Source organism: Scardinius erythrophthalmus (assembly GCF_964197995.2).
Source record: "Scardinius erythrophthalmus genome assembly, chromosome: 17".
Taxonomy (NCBI): domain Eukaryota; kingdom Metazoa; phylum Chordata; class Actinopteri; order Cypriniformes; family Leuciscidae; genus Scardinius; species Scardinius erythrophthalmus.
The window spans coordinates 8437739-8462904 of NC_138237.1; the positions used below are offsets into that span (position 1 = coordinate 8437739).

The following is a 25166-nucleotide window of genomic DNA, read 5'->3' on the forward strand; positions in this document are numbered from 1 at the left end:
GGTTTAAGGCATGTTCTACATGGATCAACTTTGCTGTTCTCCATCTGAAAACAAAATGTGCTTTTCTTTCTAACTAAAGATCTTAATATAAAACAAATATATATATAAAACATATAGAACTTTGAGCACAGTAGTTTAATGGAAGGAAATCAACACCAGCACATACTGAACTTGCTGGTCCATTTATCATTTTCAAAGGAAATCATTATTTTAAGTTTTATATTGTTCTTGTCACATTGCGAACACATAAGTTCCTTAAGGCCCTTTTACATCAGAAACGATAACTAAAGATAACAATATTAATGTCCACAACAGCAGACAATATTTTTATTCTAAGTGCATGCTTATGTCCTTTGTTGTAATGAAATGCTCGAGCTCAATCTTAAAGCAGGATGGATTCTGATTGGCTGTCAATGTTTTTATCATCCATCTTTTGGAAAAAATCATTCTGAACTTGATTCCAGTTATGTATTTTCTTTTTGTTATAGTTTATATTTAGAACAATTTACAGGACTATATTGTTATATTTTTTACATTTTATAGTGAAGAAGCCTTTAAAGGGATAGTTTACTCCAAAAATGACATTTCTGTCATCATTTACACACCCTCATGTTGTTCCAAATGTGTATAACTTTCTTTCATCTGCAGAACACAAGATATATTAGGGGTTGCACTTTATTTTACAGTATGTATGTGCACTTTAACTAAAGTAACTAGGTAATACAGGGTAACTACATGGGTTAGGGTTAGGTTCAGGGTTAGTACCTATTACCGACTTATTGTAATTACTATACTAAATAGTATGTACATGGAGAACCAGAATTGGGTCCAAGTAGTAATATTACAAGTAAATAATTTAATATCTACTGTTTTTACTGCTTTGTCATTGTGTTAAACTTTCATTTTCTCATGAAGATCCTCCTCTTTTGAGGAACTATAAAATGGGTGCTGAAACAGGTAAGTTATTACATTCTCCTCCTGATCAAAATGGATCTGCAAATCTCAGTTTTTCTTCTATTCATGCTGTTCACTGCAGGTACAGAGACAAATTATGTTCGTTTTTAATATTACTGAATACAAATACAGATCATTGGTCTCTCTCTCTCTCTCTCTCTCTCTACTAAAGGACACTCTCTCAGCTGTTTTGTGTGTCAGGCGGGCGCTTGTGAACTGCTGAAGACATGCCCCAGTTTAAATGCCAACTGCCTCAGTATGACTATGACAGTTCCTGGTAAGTCCAGTATGGATTTAGGCATGTGACAGTATAAAATTTTCATGTTGCAATAATTGCTGAAGCTTTTATCACAGTATACGGTATTATCATGATATTGAATAAGTTGCAAAAAAGTGTTGTCATAGTCATAATATAGGAGGTTTAATTATTTTATTTCTTATAACAAAAAGAACTGAACATTTAAACACAATAAAGCAATACACAAACATTTATAAAGTAAACAAATGTTTCAAACAGATTATATAATTTGCTGTAATTTATTGGTGCTGCAAAATGTAAATATATGTTGAACTTGTCAGTCGTCACAGAACGGCTTCTACTTTTCTGGACGGAATTTAAAACTACATGCAAAAAATATTCTAAATAATATACTGAAATTAATTTAACTTTCCCTCAAATCATTATTCCATAATATAATATTTAAATTTTAAACATTTTTCAAATGAGAAAAAAAAATGATTTAACGGTCATATTATATTACAAAGTTTGTCTTTGCAGGGCTAATCGATACTTCTCCAGTGACAAGTAAACTGTGTTTGCCAGAAAGTGCCTGTTTAACTGGGTCCGTCAACATCGGCAGTTTAAAGTTATCTACTTACTGCTGTAACACAGACCTGTGTAATGTTCAAGATGCTTCAGGTATTGTACTTACAGTCAAAAGTTTACAGTCATAAAACATTAACCAAGAAATACTTTCTATTGGGGACTGTGACGTGCCGGAAGGGAATTTGGGTTTGTTCACACTTGTCAGGTTTGGTTCAATTAAAACAAACTCTGGTGCAATTGCTCTATTAGTGTGGTTCATTTGAATAAGTGTGAACTATGAAGGTAATATGATGTCATAAAGAATCGCATGCGCAGGGTAAGAATTGTGAAAGTTTACATTAAATTGCAAGCATAAATTAAATTTGCATGCGCAAGATAAGATTTGTAAAGGTGTAAATCGCCTTTCAAGTGTAAGAAAAAATATTTGAAGCATTTTACTGTTATTCGTAAGTGTAATGCATGTATTGTGAAACTGCAGCTTCATGCTAACGCAAAATATTAGAATTTTTTATCACAAAATAAAAAGCTCATTTGATTGGCTACATGAAGGTGGACCCGCCCTCTTCTTCATGCCAAAAGTGTAAGCGCGGAAAAATGGAAGTCAGAAGAATACAGATCCTATTTGTTTTGCGTTAGCATGAAGCTGCAGTTTCACAATACTTGCATTACACTTACGAATAACAGTAAAATGCTGCAAACATTTCTTACGCTTGAAAGGCGATTAAACACCTTTACAAAATCTTCTCTTGCGCATGCAAATTTAATTTACACTTGCAAACTTATGTAAACTTTCACAATTCTTACCCTGCGCATGCGATTCTTTATGACATCATATTACCTTCATAGTGAACGCTGCCATCTGAACACTTGTGCCAAACAACCAGACCTCTGAGACCGCTGACATGAACCACACCAAACCAACTATAGTGAGGCTCGATTGAAATATGAATGCTACACGGGCCAAGACATCTAAACATAGAAGCCAGTTATTCCAGTTTTACAAAAGATTATGAGGACACAACTTTTAATTTGAACAGTGAGCATGTACAGTAAGTTGTGCACTGTTAGACTTTTCTGTCATTTCTACAGTTATTTACTTTAAATCACCCAGTATTATACTGATATTTCTCTTTACAGTAAATAACTGTGATTTTTATCATGGGAATTTTCTGTGACGTCAAACACCACATACAGAGACTTACTGTATTTTTTAAATTTGCAGTATACTACTGTAATTGACATAACGTTCTCTCTGGCTGGCACCATTCCATCGTGCTTTTTATTTTCGAATTTTTGCCTTACACCGCGTGTCTACAACGCTATAACAGCCAGAGGCTGTCTATATTGGACACATTGAAGCGACCAGACCATTAATGCAAAATGCAAACCTGTTTGTCCCTTGTCAGAAATAGCGCGAGCGCTTGGACTCGGAGTAATGTACGTCAGAAATATAACGGCGCATCACTATACACTGTCTGCGATTTGTCGTGTCACGCCATGAGCATCCAATGTAATATCACTGGGTTCTGACTGTCTTTTGTTGGACCGCGCCGTTCGTGTCTGGCCCGGGGTAGAGAAGGAATTCACTTCACTGAGACAGAGACCAGCAATCAAGGTAAAAAACATTCTGTGTGTGTTAACAGGATTATGACCAGTTTTCTCTCGTATTGCGTAAGTTGCTTACGCTACGGGTAAAGTCATCTTTTCTCGAGATATTGAAGCCAAAAATTATCCTTAGTTTTGTATTTATTGTCAACGCGTTGCAGCAGCTAGCAGACCTAGAGCAGGCTTACTAGCGCACTCATTGGCTGCTCTGCGGCAACTGCAGCAGCCTACCACTGAGCCCTGCGTGACATCGTGCCCTCACGTGTCATAGCCCCCAAGAATGGGGGTGGCTTAGCGTATATAAGGACGGCCTCGGGGGCTGCTTACCGGATTTTCATCTCTTCAGCGAAGCTGTCCGCATCGCTGGATCTTCTGAGAGAAGCCGACACCGTCTGGCTCAAGCGAAAAAGCACGCCCAGGACAGCGCCTGAAGAAGCCGGACGATTCTCGCCGCCTTCAGCCAACCGTGCCTGCTACGCTATCTGGCGTCATATCCTTTCACTGGTTGTGTGTGCTCGCCGCTGCGACACACACTTTCACTAAAAGAGCGCGAGGCATTTTACGTACACTGTAAAAAAAAAATCTGTAAAAAAACGGTATTATTCCGGCAGCTGGGGCGCCAGAAAATTACCGTAAAATAACGGCAAAAAAAAAAGATTATCTTTAATATTACATTAAATCTTATGTAATTATTGGGATTTTTAATGTTTTAAAAAGTCATATACACCTTTAAAACAATTAAATACTGTAAATGTAAGGTTTTATAAAATTATTTTATATAATAATGCTGTCTATCTACAGTAATTTTCTTTTAATATAGTTTTTATGTGTAAAATAACAATGAAATTATATATAAAAAATGCACACAAGTACATAAATTCAAATACAAATGTTTGTAAATTTACAGTTTTATTTTTTATTTGTACAGATCCAATTTCACAACATCTCTAATTAAGTTCTTAATAATAGCAAATGTACAGTCAATTTCTTTTAAATTAACTAAATGTATGAGTACAAATTACCTGCATATTTACAGTATTAGTAATTGAACAAACACTAAACATCAAGATAAGTGATTGATTGGAAATAGAAGCTTAGTATATAATTTAGAACATGTAAAAATATCCACAATAAAAAGCAATTACCGTATACCTTTACAGTATAACTTATTTTAACATTTACAATTACATTTTATCCAAAGTGACTAACCAATTAAGATAATAATTAAAGATAATAAAAAGCAACAAGTGCAGTGACAAGTCCCAGTTAGTCTAGCACAGTACACATAGAAAGGTGTTTTTTTTTTTTTTTTTTTTTTTTTTACAAAGATTTAGTATTATTGGGTGAAGTGTTTATGAAAAAGATGGATCTTTAGCAGTTTCTTGAAAATGTGTTGCGTTGCGCCGGTCATTCCACCACCAGGAAACAGTCCAGGTAAATGTCAGTGAAAGTGGTTTTGTGTCTCTTTGGGATGATGGCACAAGGCGCCGTTCACTTGCAGAGCACAAGCTTCTGGAGGACACGTAGATCTGAAGCAGTGAGTTTAGGCATAGGGCTACCTTTAAAGACAACTCTTGCTGCAGCATCTGGATCAGTTGCAGAGGTTTGACTGACACTGGAAGAGCTGCCAGGAGAGCATTACAATAGCCCAGTCTGGATAGAACAAGAGAGTTGTGTAGCTCCGATAGGAAGGGCCTGATCCTCCTAATGATAAGGCAAATCAGCAGGATCACAGCAAGTATGTTTTGGCTGAAAGCTGAACCATAAGCAGTTCTGTCTTGGCAAGGCTGATTTAAAGGTGAAGGTCATTCATCCAGCAAGAATTTTCCATCAGGTAGGCTGAGATGCGAGCAGCAACCGTCAGATCATCTAGCTGGATTAAAAGATATGTGTCATTAAGATAGTAGTGATAGGAAAAGTCATGTTTCTAAATGACAGAGCCCCACTAAGCAAAATGATGTCCGAAAGACTTCCTTTCAATGTCTTTGTTACAAAAATCAAAGGTTGAAATGCCATCCACTGAGGAGCCAGAATGAAAGTTATGACGTCTTTTTTTGACGTGTTCTGCACGTCCGATATAGACGTTCATCGAACCTTAGTACAAGGTTAAAACTAGTTAAAATGTGGCCATTGTGGACATATTTCAACATCATTTATGGTCTCATTTAGACATAATTACTTTGATTATTGCTGTCAGATGATCTTAGTGAGAATGAACAGAGGTTTAGATATTGATATTGATATTCGTTTAATTTGAAGTGTCACCATTGTGGCGATCCGTGTTTGCTTTAGTTGGGCTCTTGGTCCCCGTTCCTTTTACTTTAACTTTTCTTTGGCTGCTGTAACAGTGTGTTTGTGTAACACAATTGTTGTGGCAGAGAAAGCCTAGAAAAAGTTTGAGGTGTTATCAGTTCAATGTTGATGATGACATAATTATCACAAAAATGGGCCTTTAATATTGTGTTTAAAGTTTTGTGTTTATATTTGCCATTAATAACCAACAACCTTGTGGAACTGCATTATTATGGAATCAGAACCGTTATGATTTTTATGTTTTAATGAATTCTTCCCATACCTTGTTTGCCATGATCATCTGCTTTCCACGTGACCTGAAATCACACACACACACACACACACACACACACACACACACACACAAGTTATTTTAAAACTCAGTATTAGATTTACACATGTCAGAATATGTTCCATTGGGACAATGCAAAAACTCAAATGACTATGATCTTGAAGCAGAGCTGGAAAGGCTAACAGTAATATTTTGAGCTGCCATGTGATTTTAGCTAAGTTACATTTATAGAAAGTAATGTTAAATGAATATGATTTACTGTGACCAAGCTGCACACCTAGGTCCTAGGGGTTCATCATGTTGTATTCATATTCTAGTATTCCTGTATCATCAACAAGTACGTTAAGTTACAGTATTTCGATTTCTTAACGGTCTTAATAAAGTTAGTCATGTTAACTATTACGAAATAAACAAAAGAAACACGGTAGGCCTATTTTTAGTAAAACTGTGGCTATTAGAATGGTAAAAAATAAGCTAAAAACGTGTTTACTACAATTTTATTATAATAAAATGAAGTATGTTTTTTAAGAGAAAAGTTTTCAGCTTCCAGACAGTGTTTCAAAATATCCCGCCATTTATTGGTTTAATGTTACTGACTATCATAACGAAGATTTTATACACAATTATGGACTTTAATATGAATAACAAGTCTACTAAAGATTGTTTTAGGTCTTTAAGTTAACAAGTAGATTTGTGGGTTGGGTTCAACTGATCTTTCTTAACACAGATCGATAATTAAAAAACGCATGCTGCATTTTCAGTGTTTTGCCCTGACCCAGTTATAACTGAACATCATTTAAGAATGCTAACGTTAGCATGGAAATTGTCTAACCACTTAACACAAATGTAATATAAAATATCGTACACACATGTAGTATGAGACTCTTACCTCAGCCGTTGATCGGTCGGGATGAGGTCCGCTGTGACGACGAACCAGGCTCACTGAAAAAGGGCGCGTTATTTCTGGACTGACACCCAGACTACAAACAACTAATATGTGTTCAGCGCTCCTGCTCACGGCTGGCTGCTTCTGTCGAATACGATTATAGCTTTGAACCACTGTGATCACAATCCACGACTACTTCACGAGCGTAGACTGAAACTTCAAATCTCCCGCTTGCCCTTGACACAGATCGACGACAGAGACAGATCTGTAGCTAACTGTTGTGGGCGGGACTAGCAGCAACGAACCGTAATGGCGGATAATTTGAATCTGCGCGCGCGCGCGCGGGCACACACACACACACACACACACACACACATACATACAAACGCACACAAAGCCACGCAGATTTGGAAAAACGATTCATAAAAGACATAAAATATAGGCCTAAATGAAATTTTCGGGCAAATAGCCTACAAATGATGATCAAAATGAACATCTATTTGCAAGACAAAATTAAAAGACTATAAATAATTAAATAGGCTTGCCTAATGTGTGTACAAATCTTAAAACTCACTTTAACCCCCACATGCTTAATAATCTTTAAGGAAAACATGTTTAGTGACTGCTGATTTCTGCAGTTATACCTTATTTTCTTTGTTTTCTAATTCCACAGAAATAATCTGTAAAATATTACTTAATTTTTTATGTAAAATTACACATAACCCTATAAAATTACAGAGAATTTCCTTTAAAAAACGTAAAATTAATGTAAAACCAAAATAAAAGCAATTACCTGTAAATTTAATAGTGGACCTTTAAATTACAACAAATATCTGTAAAATAACAGGTATTCACTGTATAATGACAAAACGACAAAATTCTGTTAAAAAATACAGACCGTTTCCTGTAAATTTACAGTTTTTTTTTTACAGTGTACAAATGCCTCGTATTTCCTGTGGCTCTTGCCGAGCCCCGCTCAGCGACGGAGACCTCAAGAGCCCACGCCCAACAGGCTCGATGGGTGTTTTCTGCCTGGCTGCCGCCAAGCGCCCTCTTCCAGGTCGGCACCCTTCCTGCCAGAGCTCCACAACGAGCTCACTAAATCGTGGAACGCTCCATTCTCCACGAGACTTCACTCCTCTATCTCCTCGACGCTCTCCCAAGTGGACGGCACTAGTGAGAAGGGATACAAGTCCATTCCCCCCGTGGAAGAGGCGGTAGCAGCGCACCTCAGTCCACCCTCCGCTGGATGATGCGCTAAGGCTGCCCTCCCGTCTAAAGCCTGCCAGGCTACTTCAGCTTTCATTGGCTGCGCAACCACCGCGGGACAAGCTGCCTCTGCCCTGCACTCAATGGCCGTGCTTCAGATCCTTCAGGCTGATCTCCTCCGTGAATGGGACGAGAAAGGCGCGGATCATTCCATTGTGACGGATTTGAGAAGTGCGATGGACCTCTCTCTTCGCGCAACTAAATCTGCGGCCCAGGCCATTGTACGATGCATGGCCTCGCTCACCGTTACAGAGAGGCATCTCTGGCTGACACTCACGGACATGAGGGAAGCTGAGCGAGCCGTGTTTTTGAACACCCTGCTCTCTCCGTCCGGCCTCTTTGGCCCAGCCGTGAGTGGGATTGTGGACCGTTTCTCTGAGGTACAGAAGACCACTCAGGCCATGAAGCTCTTCCTACCTCGACGCTCGAGCTCCGCCGCGGGCCGCTCTCAGAAGCAGCTGCCTGCCCGCAGTTCTACCCAGCTGAGAGCTGAGAGCCGTGCATGTGCCTGGACGCCTAAACGACGGTCCAGACAGACTGTCCAGGGACAATGTTCCCCCGGGAGAATGGTCCCTGCATCCTCAGACAGTTCAGCTGCTGTGGCGCCGTTTCGGCAAAGCGAAAGTCGACCTGTTTGCTTCGAAAGACAGCGCTCGTTGCCCAAGGTTCTTTTCAAAGAACGAGGACACGCTGGCCCAAGCGTGGCTCAGTTGCCCGCTGTATGCTTTTCCCCTGATCTCACTGTTACCACAGGTAATCAGGAGAATCAGGGAGAAGGGCCATTCGGTGCTCCTCGTGGCCCCGCGATGGGAGAACCAAGCCTGGTTCCCAGAGCTGATGCAGCTGACGGATCTAGCCCCATTGCCAATTCCGGTGAGAAGGGATCTCCTCTCTCAAGCCAGCGGCTCGATTTGGCATCCTCATCCAGAGCGCTGGTCTCTGCATGCATGGATAATCAACGTATACCCATTGTCCTGCCAGAAGGGGTGGTGAACATGATCACGCAGTCTAGAGCTCCCTCCACAAGAAGGCTCTACACGTCGAAATGTTCTGTGTTTACTAGCTGGTGCGCGGGGAAAGACCTGGACCCACAAACCTGTGGGGTCTCTGAGGTGCTTGTTTTCCTTTAAGAGCTGCTGGAAAAGAGCAGGTCCCCTTCCACGCTCAAAGTTTATGTTGCGGCCATTGCGGCGATCGCAGAGTCGATGCGCGGCCAGGCAATAGGAAGGAACGACTTCGTCATCCGCTTCCTTAGAGGAGCCAGGAGGATGAATCCGCCGCGACCTCCGTCGGTTCTTATTTGGGATCTTTCTGTGGTCCTGGAGGCCATGAAAGCACATCCCTTCGAACCATTACAGACCGTGGATCTGAAATACCTTTCGCTCAAAACCGCTTTTCTGATAGCCCTGTCATCAGTCAAGCGCGTGGGTGACTTACACCCGTTATCTGTTAACGCCGTGTGTCTCGAGTTTGGGCCTAATGACTCTAAAGACATCCTCAAGCCGAGACATGGTTATGTCCCCAAAGTGCTCGGCACTCCTTTCAGAGCGCAGGTTATTACGTTATCGGCCCTGCCGGGCTCCAGGGGCGAAGCTGATGTTAACCTCCTCTGCCCTGTTAGAGCACTAAGGGTTTACATCACGCGCTCCGCCGCCTTCAGGCGCTCGAAGCAGCTCTTCGTTTGGTTCGGTGGACGCACCAAAGGCCTCGCCACCTCGAAACAGAGTCTGTCCAGGTGGATTGCTCACTCCACTAGAGGCACGGCCTCGTCGTGGGCTTGGTCCAGCGGGATTTCTATTCACAACATTTGTACAGCGACAGGCTGGGCCTCCCCCTCTACATTTGTTAGGTTCTACAACCTAGAAGTTCCTGCCCTGCAGGCTAAACTTCTGTCAGCCTAAGTTGCGAGTATGTTCTGCTCAGGTTCGTTCACTTGCAGGCTACTCTCACGCTAATCTTAGCTCCCCTGGCTGAACTACACTGTGAGGATAGTTATCCACGTGTCAGTATGGACCGGCTGTGCCGCTCTGTATTCTTTGCCACTTAATATTGTGTGCTTATGTACATGTACTGGTCCACTCAGGTTGGCCGTCTTATTCCCACTGATCTGTGTCCCCCGGGTGTTCCCTTGGGACTACATTTAGTTGATGCTGGCAGGCACGGCGTTGACAAGGGGTTCCCATAGCGTAAGCAGCTTACGCAATACGAGAGAACCTCTCATAAGAGAACGTACTCAGTTACTAACGTAACCTCGGTTCTCTCTAGAAGAGGGAACGAGTATTGCGTAACCTGCCGTGCCCGCCTCAAGCTGGTATCGCTTCAGTCAATGAAAACCAGGTAAGCAGCCCCCGAGCCCGTCCTTATATACGCTAAGCCACACCCATTCTGGCGGGCTATGACGCGTGATTGTGCGAAGCTAGTAAGCCCGTTCTAGGTCTGCTAGCTGCTGCAACGTGTTGACAATAAATACAAAATTAAGGATAATTTTTGGCTTCAATATCTCGAGAAAAGATGACTTTACCCGTAGCGTAAGCAACTTACACAATACAATAAAAAAAAGGTTTTATGGCTAGCGGCCACCTTTCTAGTTTTAGCATTAGTTTGCAAACTATAACATATTATATATTTATTTTTTTATGGAATTTAATATTTACTGCAATTTTGTATGTGTTTAAAGGCAACTGCAACAAAGCGCCAATTCACGCCAGTGACGTCTAGCAAGATTCCTGAGGTAAGCCTAAACTGTACATGAAATCTAATTTTTTTATATATATATTTTGACATAAGTTTGCTAAAATGATTAGCATTAAGTGATAAGTGCTTTGGAGCCACTGGTGCAGGTAGCATACATCTTATAAAATCTCTATAAAATTGGCTAAGTTTATATCAAATAGGCTAAGTGACCTTTGCATCATGTCTAAAATTATATTTATTACACAGCAAATGAACCAATCAGAAGATGGACCATTTTCTATGTTCAGTCTCACCATATTAAATGTATCCAGGTAAGCATTGCAGTAAAACTCACTAATTCATTCATACCAAATCTAGCATTTTAAAAACTCAAGTTTATACATATTTTTACATTATTTTTATATTTTATTAGGCAGAAGACTCTACCATTACAGTCTCACCTGAACAGGAAGGTCCTAATATCAGCGCACAGGTGGGTTAACTACTGTAGGAAGGAGAACGATCATCACTCAATAATTTCTTGCATGTGTTTTACATTATATTTGTCTCAAGCAGACCCCTTCACTGCAGACAAGCTGAAATGGGCTAAATCATCAATTTCAGTCTTTCTTTCTATGGATCTTAGCTTTTTTTTTTTACAGAATTTAGGATATGTAAGTATTAAAATTTAATCTGGCATAATTTAATTAATTTAATTTAAAATTTAAATCAAATTATAATTTAATTTGTAAATGCTATTGACAAAAAGCTGTTTACAAATATATATTCTTGAGTTTTAGTAAAAATAATAATAAAAATGTAAAAAAAAAAAAAAAACTAATATGGAATTTTCTCCCCTCTCTCTCTCTCTCTCTCTCTCTCTCTCTCTCTCTCTCTCTCTCTCACTCTCATTCTGATGTTGTCAGACAAGTTCTGAACAGGAACCGATCTTTGGAGAAGTTCATTTATTCACAAAAGTGGACAAAAACATTGTGCTGGCTTTTTAAAGATTATTTTGATGATGACTTTTACTCCTATGCTGTAGAAAAGATGGAGGAGTAGACAGTCAGATATTGATAATAATAAGAATGTTTCTTGAGCATCAAAGTGACTTCTTTTAAAAACATTAAAAGACACTTAAATTCTTCTTTTGGCCACCAGTGTACATGAATCCAACACATTTTTGGAAATAAGTGAAATTATTTTGAAGGTGGGGTTATGTGTCATGTATTGTGAAAAGAACTGTGTTTTGCCCTGTGTTGGACATTTCCTTTTTGACTGCTTAATGTATTTATATTCTGCAGTTTTATTAATGTAATAGTTGATATTTCATTATAATATTTTTTTAACAATGTGTGCAGTGAAGGACAGCACATAATAGTGTTAATTTAACATGTTTACACATCTTTGTGCTAACCTTTCTGACATATTTACTTTGTTAAAATCATTAACACAATGAATGAGTTAAAATGAACACAAAACCCTAAACTCACCCATTAATGTGTAAAAATTTAACACATCATTCCCAGCATTGGCAAACTGTTTATTTTGTTTATTAAGTATATGAAATGTTTTAAATAAAAAAAATGGTATTTTGTAATAATTTTGTCTAATTGATTTGAATGTCAGTAGTACTTATGTGGGATAAAAAATAAAATGAATTCTATATCAAAATTATGAAATTTAATTTATATTTAGTACAAATAAAAATAATTACAGTAGTAGACTGATTTTGAGCTTGATTTTTACAGTAATGCACTGTATTACACAATTCTAGTATCATGTACTGTAAAACTGAAATACGGTTATGGTACTGTAAATCTTAATTACAGTAACTTACTGGCAAAACAGTGTTGCCAGTAAGTTACTGTAAAGAAACCTTGAAAAGTCCTTGAACCTTGAACAGTGTATGTACAATTAGACCAGAACAAGGTAAAGAAAGCTTTTTTTTCTTCCTGTAGATCCCTCTAATGCCCCGAATGGAAACAAATGTTACTATTGTGATGAACAGAGGAACTGCTCAAAAGTATTGAACTGTTCAGGGATTCAAGACCGCTGCGGTACAGCATCAGGTGAGAAGATGAAGTGATTTTTTAAAATCTTTTTTAATCTTATGCATTTGATAAGGTTTTCATATACCAATAACCCCCTTAGACACCTCAGCTTTCATTCATGAATCCACCCTCCGTTTTCTTATTTTTTCCATCAGGGACTGTGGGAAATCAGACAGGGGTTGTAAAAGGCTGTGTCTCTAAATCATTTTGTGACGCCACAACACCAGTTAGTAGTCTTGGCGTTGGGAACGTCACATGTTGTGAGGGTAAACTGTGTAACGGGGAAAAAAGTTACGGGGAAAAAAGTGTCACCCAGAGCTTCCTGTTCCTCTGCTGTTCTCTGCTCTCCTACTTCATGATGCACTGAATACAGCAGATCTTCACATTCAACAATCAGACACTCTTTACTGAATATATAGCTTGTGTTTTCATCAGTACAAGATTTAATTTGGTGTGGGGAACTTAAAACAATATACAATATCTGATTAGTTGAAGGAAATATATATGGATTTTATGAAATATTTAACAAAATGTAACGATCACTGAAATAAAATGATCAACTTTGCATTTGTTTCTGGGTTTATTTTTAAAACATAAAATTAGTGAAAAGGAGGCAGGGCTAATTTGCATATTCACCAGTTATCAGCTTCACGTCGATTCTGATGCTGTCACAGACAGAGCAAATGAGATGGCAGGCGATAGTGACTGACGCTTTCTAAACACGCTTTGTGCAGCTTTGAAACCTTTGCGAAACGTTTTGAACCAGTGATTCCCGGGGCTCAAATCAAACTGCCAAAGTCACATAATTTCAGTAAACGAGACTTTGTTACATCATAACCGCTTTGAAATGTTGATGGCTAACAGCTAGGGGACAATAATCTCTGTGAACTAGGGGTGTAAGGATTTACGCGTTTTCTTGATGCATCGATTACAAATCCTGCAAGGGAGGCTCAAGCAAACACCCTTCTGAAACCTATAACAAATTGGACACCCTACGGTCTTGTGGACTTAATGGACACACGTTTGCAGCTGTCAGTCCTCAAGACCGCAAGTGCACAGCCCTGTCCCAAATGGCACACTTCATATGCACTTTCGGTCTTGTGGTCTTAAAATGGCTGCCACGTGCGTGTCCGTTAAGTCTGTGAGACCGTAGGGTGTCGGTGTCCCATTTGTCATTTTAAGCCTCAGAAGGGTGCTCCCGAGCACCCCCTTTGCGGTCGATATGCGCCCTCGATGTGCACTTTTGCCGAGCCTGCACTGAAGTGCGGACTCGTAGGAAGACCACGAGTGTTTAGGGTGTCATTTGGGACATGGACCATCACATGAGCCGATGAAATGGCACCCAAAGCACTCGTGGTCTTCCTACGAGTTCGCACTTTCGTGACCTAATGCCGCTTTGACTGTCGGGAAGAAGTCTGCTGCGGAGCCCGAGGGTGCATATCGACCGCAAAGGGGGCGCTCACGAGCACCCTTCTGAGACCTAAAATGACAAATGGGACACTCTGCGGTCTCAGGGACTTAAATGTCCCGTTCTTCGTGATCCCATGTTTCAAACTTTAGTTAGTGTGTAATGTTGCTGTTAGAGTATAAATAATATCTGTAAAATTATAAAGCTCAAAGTTCAATGCCAAGCAAGATATTTTATTTAACATTTTATTTAACAGAAGTCGACTACAATGAACGGCTCGTTTGGACTTCATCCCTCTACTTCCTTCTTTAATGATGTCACTAGAACCGTTTTTTGACTAACCTCCGCCCACAGGAATGCTCCCTCAACTCTACTGGCTACTTGCGCACTTCTTATAACTTAGGCTACTGTGTTTACTCAGCTCTTACGGTGATTTTCTGAAGTAAAACTGACGCTTCATCTTTTGTGTGATGTACAATAAACTTTATTAAACTCATCAGTACATGTTTGATCATCATTCGGACCTGGTCCGAAACAGCAGACTTGTATGCTATTAATAATTATACCATGGTCTGGGTGAATACTCGATTCTGATTGGCTGCAGGGTGTCCGTTAAAAAGTGTTATTACATGGCTTGGCTGAATTCCAATGTAGAATGCGGTCTGTTATTTCTTTATAACAGACCGCTGCGGAGTATAACAGACCGCTGCGGAGTATAACAGACCGCTGCGGAGTATAACAGACCGTTGCCATGAAAAACAGCGCGTTGCTATGGACGCGGAACGGACTATTTTCTTTGGCGGAAGCAATACAATCGTTTTTAAATCAATAAACTCCTTTTTAAATCAATAATTCGCGTCAAATTATTTATTTATTTTGTAGGTAGCCATGTAATAAGCGGGATAATGTATAGAGAGGCGGTCGTTATAGCGAATAACAAGCCCTTCAGGCTGTCAAGACCCCTCCGCTTCGCGTCGGGGTCTCGTTCAGCCTGTCGGGCTTGTTATTCGCTATAACAACCGCCTCTCTATACATTATCCCTTACATAATGGACACCTAGGAAAGGCGTCCCGTCAATTTGCCTGATGACAGTTCTAAATGATTGCGCTGGCTCAAACTCATACACATTAAAGTATTATTAATTGATTAAATATTTCTTTCTTTCGTAAGTAACCATGGTATAAGCGGGTTAATGCCCTTCGAAGTGTCCATTATCAGGTTTTAAAGGGTAACTAAACCCTAAACCAACTTTTTTTAGTTATTGATCTGTAAGAATGGGGCTTTATTAATGCTGTTCATTGATTCGAGTAACTTTTTTGACATTTGGGTATAAAGTGTTTTAATTCTACAATATATGGTGTAAAAACGTCTGAGTGCTGCCCTCTTCAGGTTGAACGGTGGCTACTGCAGTTGAATTTTCCTATTGGATGTTGCGGTACTGCGTGACGTAGGCTGGTTCCAGCTCACCACGCCCTCCCTTGGTACGAGCTACCACGCCCTTGGATGAGCTAGCGTAGATTTATCTGTATTTAGTACATAATCCAGTACCTGGCCTGTAGACCCGTTCGCAATTTGGTGTTGGGGGAATTTTTCACTTGAACTGAGTTAGTGGGTCCCCAGACATGAAAAATCACAGAGGTGCTCGTCCGCCATAGTGCCACGAATTACGTAATGGTCAAATAATAAATGGCCGCCATCGGATGATGATAATCCAACTTCTTTGCTTCTGAATGTATATACACATGTAATACCTCTATTTAGACTTATTATGGTATGTGGAATTCATTTCTGATATTGTTATGGCCATATTGGCTGACTTTTTACATTAAAAGGTCATGGTCAAGGTCATTTTCCTATTCTTAAGACCTTGGCCATAACTTGGCCATTATTAGGAATAAAAAAAACATATGCAATAAGTCTAATTCTACTAAATGTGACATTTAACATTCATTGCTAATATTGGTTTTAACATTAAGGATCATCTTGTCATTGAAATGTCAATGTCAACATCATTTTTCAATAACTCGATTAAGATATCTTTTTTTATAGTCACTTTTTATTGTATCTTTTTCCACAATGTTTTTTTATTATTATAACAAGACATGAAGAGAAGAAATGTAACAATTATAATCATCCCTTTGAACTTTTATTTTAATTGGGTGCAAATGAAACTATGTAGCAATAAAAAAATCATACCAAATTAACTAAAAGTGCAACATATAGTCTGATTTCTCTCAAAGCGTACTGTATGTGTGCATGCATGTTAGTGGGATGGGTTTTTACAGGATAATTTTTCCATTTTTCCATGGCAGAATACGGTGAATGAAACTCCAGCAGCACGACAGCCACATCGCCGATTGTCACACTTGCCTGCACACTTACATACTGTGAGCAGACTTGGTGGTAAGGGCTTCAGACATTTTGATGGCAGGAGTGTGCCAAAGTGCTCCTTCCATCCATGTTTCGTTGGCTCTAGTCTTGCTTTGGCGTCCTTGGCTGTTGCAAGCTAGTGGCATGCCGTATGAACCAGAAAAGCCCCTCGTTGGATGTGGCCTCTGATCCCACTACTTGTGGGAGGGAGAGCGTCAATTCCAGCATTTCCACTGATGTATATTTCTACCCTGAAGTCATCAAATGTCTTAGCTGTTGTAGTTGACCTGGCCCCAGCCCAGACACACACCAAGTACTTCTCAGCCAACGCTGCATCTTGCTCTGTCAAGGCATTGATGACCACACCTAAAGTAGGGAATTGTGCTAGAGGCATCTGTCGCATCTTCGACATGAAGTCTACCACAACATGAGTGGCATAAGTAGACTCAGGACTCCATTGGTTGAGATCAAGTCGAGGCTCAATCTCACTAACAAGTTTTGACTTGTTGACATGAGCTGGAAGGTCACCATCAAACAGGGGAGATGCTGAAAGCACATCATGAGAAAGTATCTGCCGGATACTCATGTCCCGCTTCTTAGCAATGTCCATACTCCTATGTGCCTCTGCCATGTCTTTGGATGAGACTAACTTCTGCTCCTTCATACTGATTGTCAGTGTCTTCTGTGGTTGTTCATTGAACTGAGGTAGTTTTCTCTTTGATACAGTTGTGCTCATTTTCTTGGTCTTCTCAACTAACCTCTCCTGCCTGTACGAGCAGTAGATATGCTTCCCATTTTGGAGACAGTTAAGCAAGCGAGGAGCGACACCTCGGTCAACATCCTGCTTGGTGAGCAGATTGTGCAGTGGAACAGGCACATTGACTGTCACTGAGTATGGATTCTTCCGCTCTAGCACAAAGTCCAGCAGCTTTGAAACTTTTTGGTTGAATGTAAGGCGGCGAGTGGTGCTCAGTGCATGCTGGAGATGGCATTCTGTCTGTTTCAAAGTGTGGTTGTTGGTGAGAAAGTTGAGGATATCAGTGATCATCCCAATCTCATAGAACAAGAGCTCAAACTCTGCTACAGCATTTGCATTGTGTGTGGCTCCTACTACATAGTGACCTCCAGGACCCTTTGACACTCACTGAATGGTCTGCTCGACCTTCATGTCACCTCCCACAGCACAGAACCAGCCAGGGCGATTCTGCACAACCCACTGGCCTATAGAGAAGCGCTGGTAGAGCTCAGGATGTGTGAACTCTAGCACCTTGATTTGTTCAAGATACCATGACGAAGGTAGTTTATGCAGTCACATTCTGCAAAGATTGGCATAGAATCCTCTATAGTAGCCACGTGTAGGTTCCAGTTTCCTTCTCTTTCGGAGAATACAGCATTTTTGATGATGGCCACCAATTACAACCAAACTCCAAAGAATTGGCAGAGCTCTGACTTTGCTTCACACTCCTTCTCAAACTCCAGAAAGTCCTGATTCAACTTCTGCACTTTCAATCAAGGCTTCAAACTGCTCTGGGCAACGTTGATTTGCAGCCAGTGTAGTGTGCAGTGTCTCTACCTGTGCTAGCACTGGATATTCTGCGACCTGATCACATCCTCCACAATCAGCATCCCAGTGAGAGCACGGACATAATGACTTCCATTTAACACAGACTCTTATCACGCCAGGTCCAAACACTTCACACTCCACCAATGCATCATCCATGCCAGAACCTCGAAGCAGTTTTCCCTGACATCTGAGTAGAACACAGGTCCAATGTAAAGGGCCCATGCAGAGGAACAGATCCTTGAACTGTTCTGTCTCATGCAGGTAAATATCTACAGCCAGGACAAACACACTTTCATCACACCAAATCGCCATTGACGCCTGATTCAGTTGTCTGCGAACACTCTGAAAGTTGGTGAGGCAATGTCTGATGGTCGGCATGCTCAGTAATGGGTCTTGGTATGACAGGGAGGAAGCCAACACGCATCATTGGCACCACAGCAGATGAGACAAGTGTGTGCACAGCGGCCCATATCAGAGGGTCTCCTGCTGATGCACCGCAGTGGATCAGACTGATCAAGAATTCATGCTTTCCAGATACACTTTGGGCAGTTGCAACATCAAGTAATGTTGCTTGCTTGTTTTCAGGATGCAGCAACATGTCTGGTAGCAGGACAGGACCACTGGCTTGGCATGGTGAGGTACCTCTTGGCATGGTGAGGTACCGCTTGGCATGGCAACTTTGTCCGCAGGATTGGATCAGCATGGCTTAATCCTGTGCTTGAGACTGGAGGCTTATGAAGGGGTCTGTTCACTGTGGCATCTTAGTACACAGTACTAATGCTGCATAGTGTGAACCCTTACCAGAAAGTGATGATTTATCAGCATAATCGGAGTTGTCCATGCCTGCCATAATATCCTCCCTTGTAAAAGTACTTGGTATGGGTGTCTCTCCATCTTCTGAGCATTTCACAGCATAGCTAGCAGGAAGACTGCGGGCAGATCTGATTGTCTGGTAGCTTGAACATGAACCAATCCCGTTGAAAGTTGTGAGAAGGCTCTTGCAGCTCTTTTCTTTTCTACGACCTTGGCCATGCCCTTTCAAGGTCACAATAACCCAATATGGTCATATCAATTGCAGAAATCAATTCAACATACCATAATTAGTCAAAATAGAGGTATTACATGTGTATAAACATTCAGAAACAAAGAAGTTGGATTTTCATCATCATGCGATGGCGGCCATTTTTTATTTGACCATTACGTCATCCGTGGCACTATGGCGGACAAGCACCTCTGTGATTTTTCATGTCTAGGGACCCAATAACTCAGTTCAAGTGAGAAATTCCCTCAACAACAAATTGCGAACGGGTCTACAGGCCAGGTCCAGGACTAGTGGTAGGTGTACTGTTGCTGGGTGCAACAGCACTGCTGGACTGCATAGCTTTCCAGCAGACTTGGAAATTAGGCGCCAGTGTTTGCATGCACTTGGCCTGGAAGACCGTGAGTGTAAAACCTGCATTTTACGCGGAATTGCTTTTCCAAGCAATAGAGGTGGAAATGGGCTTCTCCACACAGCTCGCGCTGAACAGCGACGCAGTGCCAAACGCTGCTCCTCCTGCATGGACTCCACCACCGCAGCGGCGGTCTTGATGTGAGTGATCATATATATTTTAATCACAATTTATGGTTAGGCTAAAGTTAATCCTCTGGGGTCGACAAACGCGTCGGCGCATTTTGCTGGATTTTTTCACATAGCGGCAAAATATGAATATGCCTATAGAGAGCGCGCGCTATGGACATCAACTCGATAAAACTCATCAGATGCATATTTACGTCGTCTTGCGACCCTGTGAGCACAGTCTGACAGCAGACTGTCAGACCCCCCCCCCCCCCACACACACACACACACACACACACACACACACACACACACACACACACAATATGCACAATATTGCCAGTGGGTGGAGTCAGGCTCTGACCAGGGGTTTAGTTACCCTTTAATGGACTTCGGCGGAGGCAACCGTCCAACACGCCGTCCATTAAAACCTGATAATGGACACCTCGTCATGTTAACCCTTACATAATGGATACATACAAGCAGATGACAAATACGTTATAATAACCGTAATTAAACTACTAAACTATACCTGTTTCATCTCTATACAGCACTCTGACTCTGTAGGCATTATTGTCCGACTTGAAATGAACACCGTTACTGAGAGTTTCTGATATTATCATCATTCCGTGAGATGAAATTGTCCTGACAGACTGAGCGCGAGCTCATGAAGCTCCGCCCCCTGTGTCGTCCAGCAGCAGCTTATTTGCATTTAAAGGGCACACACTGAAACGCTCGTTTTTCTGAGCCCCAAAAAATGACAATTTAAACATGCTGTAAAAAATGATCTGTTGGGTGTTTTGAGCTGAAACTTCACATACACACTCTGGGGACATCAGAGACTTATTTTACATCTTGTGAAAAGGGGCATAATACGGGACCTTTAATGGACATGCGGCAGCCATTGTAAGTCCACAAGAGCGAAAGTGCATAAGTGTGCCATTTGGGACAGGGCCTCTAACAATAGACCCTTTCACATTTACAGGTTTCTCAGAAGCAGAAGTCGTCATAGTTCAAGTTCTATAGCGGTGAATGAGAGACTACATTAAATATATTTTTTTATAATACTAAAAAATAATAATGGAAGCAGTGCATGTTTATGTACCTGGAACACTGTAATAAGTTCCTACACAATAGTTAACATGAACTAACAATACTTTGTCAGAACTAAAAAGCCTTTTTACATTTTGCCTTATGTAAATTATAAAAATAAGAGTCATTAAGAAATAACATGTAAAAATGGACAAAAGTTTTTAGTGTTTTTGGCCCCACACGAAGGCCGATGTGTAGGCTAATTCACACCCAGACTAGTACATTAGGGGAAACATTTAAATAATCCTTAAAAAACACAGAATCTAATAGTTAATCAAATCGGCGTCAAATTTTTTTGTGAATCATTTCAAATTGAATCGTTCTGAATTAGAAAAAAATTGTTCTTGAATCGAACACCTATGGATCGTGAATCAAGTCGATTCTCTGTCTACCCAAATATTCACAGCCCCACTGTGTGTTTTTTTTTTTTTTAAGAAAAAAAAAGAAAAAAAACTGTAAATACTTTGAAATGTCACATGATTTGTACAATAAAAAGGAAGAGATTCAGTTAATAATATCTTATTGGCCTGATTAACCAAGCTCTCCAAAATTTACTCAAATCACATGGACTGCAAAAAGATGTGCTATTAAATCCCTTTGTGACGGGCCTCTGCTAAAGCTGAGAGGAGAGGCTGAAACATGTAAATAAATGTTTTATAAATTGGTATACTTTACTAAACAAGGCAATTTCTGAAATCAAGTTTGGAGTAATGCTAAAGAACTTTATAATAACTTCAAAAGATATATTGTAAAATAATAATAACTTTCTTTTGGCACTGTTGTACTGTAGTAACAGTGGTTTAAATAAAGTGTAAAACTGTATTTAGCATCATTGATCAGCAGGGGGCAGCAGATTATATTTTTGCCAAAATAACACTGCGTCTGCTTGACATCAAACAGCTTAATGCAAAATTTGTTTGTTTGTTTTATTTCACAATTATGTAATGTTGGTAGTAAAGTCTTATCATATATCAGAGAAGTCACCAGAAAATAGAAACTACAAGCTGAACAACTGAACAAAACTGGCTTCAAGTGACATCTTCATCTTTAAACCCCATGATGATTGACAGTGCTTATTGATTAGCCTCATGGATAATAATCAGCAGGTCAACAAACGGGTAAAAATTGCTGTAATAAATGTCAAAATCAGATGGGACAATCATCAGTTTTCATCAGATGGGACAAAGATCAAATGATTATTACGTTTATGTATGTTTGTGCTCAAATCTGCTCTTGTGCATTTTACATTTTTAGACTTGTTCATCATATTCTATCCTCGAGTGGAGGCCAACACCATTTTACCATTCCATTGCAATTCTATAGTAAAATAAGGATTGTGTGTGATCTTTTACATCTATAAAATGGGCGCTTAAATTCATTCACCTTCTCATCAAAGATGGATCTGCAAATCTCAGTTTGTCTTCTGTTCATTCTTTTTACTGGAGGTACAAATATATATATATATATTTTTTTTTTATACTGTGTGGAACCACTTTGGGTGCCTCCAGGAACCAAATTTCATTTTTTTTAATATTTAATTTCATGGTGTTACTATGGTTACCTTTGACTTCTATTATAATAAACAAATTGAACCAAATACAAAATAAGAATTGTTTATTACATATTTGATATTCATTTTTATACATACACTTCCATGCACATGGGAAAAAAAGATAACTATAGATTAATATCAATGAATACACAAAAAAATAGTATAATACATAAGCAACATGAATAATCAACCATGTATATACAATAGATAAACAAGAAAAGACATATCAACAAAATGCATGGAAACACATATGTTCCACGAAATAAATCAATGTAAAAAAATTACATTTTGACTAATTAAAAATGTCCATCTTTACTTAACTTTAAAAAGATTTGTGTTTCAGTCCGATGGTCCAAGTCCAAAACTCTATCAGATGCCAAAAACAAACAACAAACAGTGCTAATATGCAAGTGCTCATTGTGCTGTAATATTCCTGAAAATTATGATCCTAACCTTTATCTCTATACCGAAATCTCAGATGGTTAGTTATTCAGCTATTTTGAATCATAAAATGTGAAGTCTGGGATGCCATTAGACTGGAGACTGTAATGTTCACTATAGCTTTTGAAAAGCTTAAATGTGTGACTTGAATCAACAGTGTTCATAAATGGTTGTTGAGTATTCTCATGAAACAAGATAGAGGAAGTAGAGGCTTCGACCCGGAAACAGTATTAAGGTGCAGTAAAATTATCTGTTGTTCTGTGAATGTTCACTGGTGAATTCAGTCATTTCAATAAGAATCCACACGATCAGCAATTTCGTTTGTGGTCAAAAATGTCACTATGGGACCAAGTTGGTGTGAGGTAGCCTACTTAAAGAGTTAGAAAAGTGAAAAGGTACAGCAGATTCGTTTTCCGTCTGGTTTCCCTCTTTTCTGGTGGATGGTCCAGGCACTTCAGTGATTTTCAGGTCTACAGGAGGATTTTTATTCTTGTTCAAACTTGTATTTCAGCTTACCGAGATCCCTGCAAAGTACAAAATTTACTGTTAGTAATGTTATTAAAGTGATAGTTGTGAAATTTAAATAATTTCCTCAGCTTTGTGATGTTCCAAACCTGTTTGACTTTCTGTCTGTGGAACCCAAAAGCAGATCTCAGGCATAATGCAACCCCAGTCACCATTCAGTTTCACTGCATGAAACACAAGCAGAAAAAATTGTGTAAATCATTCATGAAACCATTCTTATGTACACTTGTCTAGTTCAATTCAATGCAACAATTTATGTAAAAATGGTTAAGCTCCAAAAATGTCCCAGAAAAGATCCTAAAAATAATCAATGAGTTCACAACTCATGTGTTATGGGTTGTGTTGTAAGTCTTCTGGAGCCATATAATATCCTAGCTTTTTCCTTTTTTTTTTTTTTTTTTTTTTTTGTCGAAAAATACTAAACTTGAAGTTATAATTCAGAGTTAAAATGTCTTATATTCAAATGCAAATGATAAAGATATAAGACAAAATGCATAGCATTATTTGTGAACCAAACCTGTGATATTATTTTTCTGAGTAACATGATTGAGATTTGAGAGCATGAGGGAAGATTTTCAGAGAATAACTGATTAAAAAACACAAGTACACAGTCAAACAATACAATTTCACACAGAGAAAGTTCATAGTAATAAAGTACTTGCATGTGGTGCAGGTAACTTACTGTAATTCAATGTTGCCACTGATATGTTCAGATCATTTTAGAAATGTAATGGTTGTTCTGGGGAAACAAAAGAACAAAGCTGATTATTCACAACATAATATTTATTGACCAGTAAATGGCTTTAAAATGGTATTTGAGAGAATGAGGGCACCTGTAGCAGTAAATTTAGGCTATAAAAATAGACCAAACTATATTAACCTGCTTTTGTTATTCATAACAAACGCCAATGACGAAATAAATTAGTTAGGCTATATCAGCAATTTGAAGACACAGTTGTACAGAATATGTTGAATTGAATGACTAAATCAATAATTTCCATTTGTTCATTAGATCAACGTAGTTAGCATCGCGGCTAAAACCTTCATACCAGATACTGTGCAATAAACAAATGGTAAACACTGTAAAAACGTAGTAATGTATAATACATTTAGTTTATATATGTGTGTGTTTGAATATATAGTAAGTAGACTCTGTATTTATATTTATTTGGCGAGTTTACAAACCTTGTAACGGAGAGCCGAACAAATGGCGGAAGCTTTGATGAGAGGAGCCGTTACTTCAAACCCGATGACGTCGATCAGCTGAGCTTTGTTGCGCGCGAGCAGCGCGAGCATCACTGAAGCGACGACAGCAGAGGAATAGCAGCAGTTTCGTGACAGAATAAAACTTCTCTCCTCCTGGTTCTTCTTCATATTATTAATATTATTATTATTTAGTGTTGTTGTTTAAGGTTTAAATTACTTAATAAAATAGGCCTATACTAAATAAATGTAAGCTACCCAAGTGAAAAAGACGTAGGCTACTGTTAAATATATTAAAATGCATTAAAGTATATTTGTATTGTAGGTCTACTAAAAACACTCAAGTACATTTTTAATGCATTTAATAGTACGTCTTTTTCACCTGGGTATGTATACTGAATCAAACTTAAGTAGCCTATAATAATAATAATAATAGGATAATAATAATCTTATTCTGGCCTCACTGAACCATTGGGTTCCTCCAGATGCTGGCTTTAACATAAGAGATCTTCCAGGAACCACTTAAATGTTAAAAGATATTCCAGTAACCCTTTTATCACATTCAAGTTCCTCTATTTTCCCCCAAAGCACTTCGAGGTCTC

General features: G+C 39.4%; 1 long non-coding RNA gene across 1 annotated transcript; it reads right to left on the reverse strand.

Moving 5' to 3' along the window:
* Positions 1 to 22614: 22614 nt before the first annotated feature.
* LOC308705897 lies at positions 22615 to 24594 on the reverse strand. Its single transcript, XR_014031981.1, has 4 exons — positions 24547 to 24594; positions 24044 to 24100; positions 23451 to 23525; positions 22615 to 23360 (listed from the first exon to the last, which is right to left on the reverse strand). It is a non-coding gene; the product is annotated as an uncharacterized lncRNA (long non-coding RNA).
* Positions 24595 to 25166: the final 572 nt, after the last annotated feature.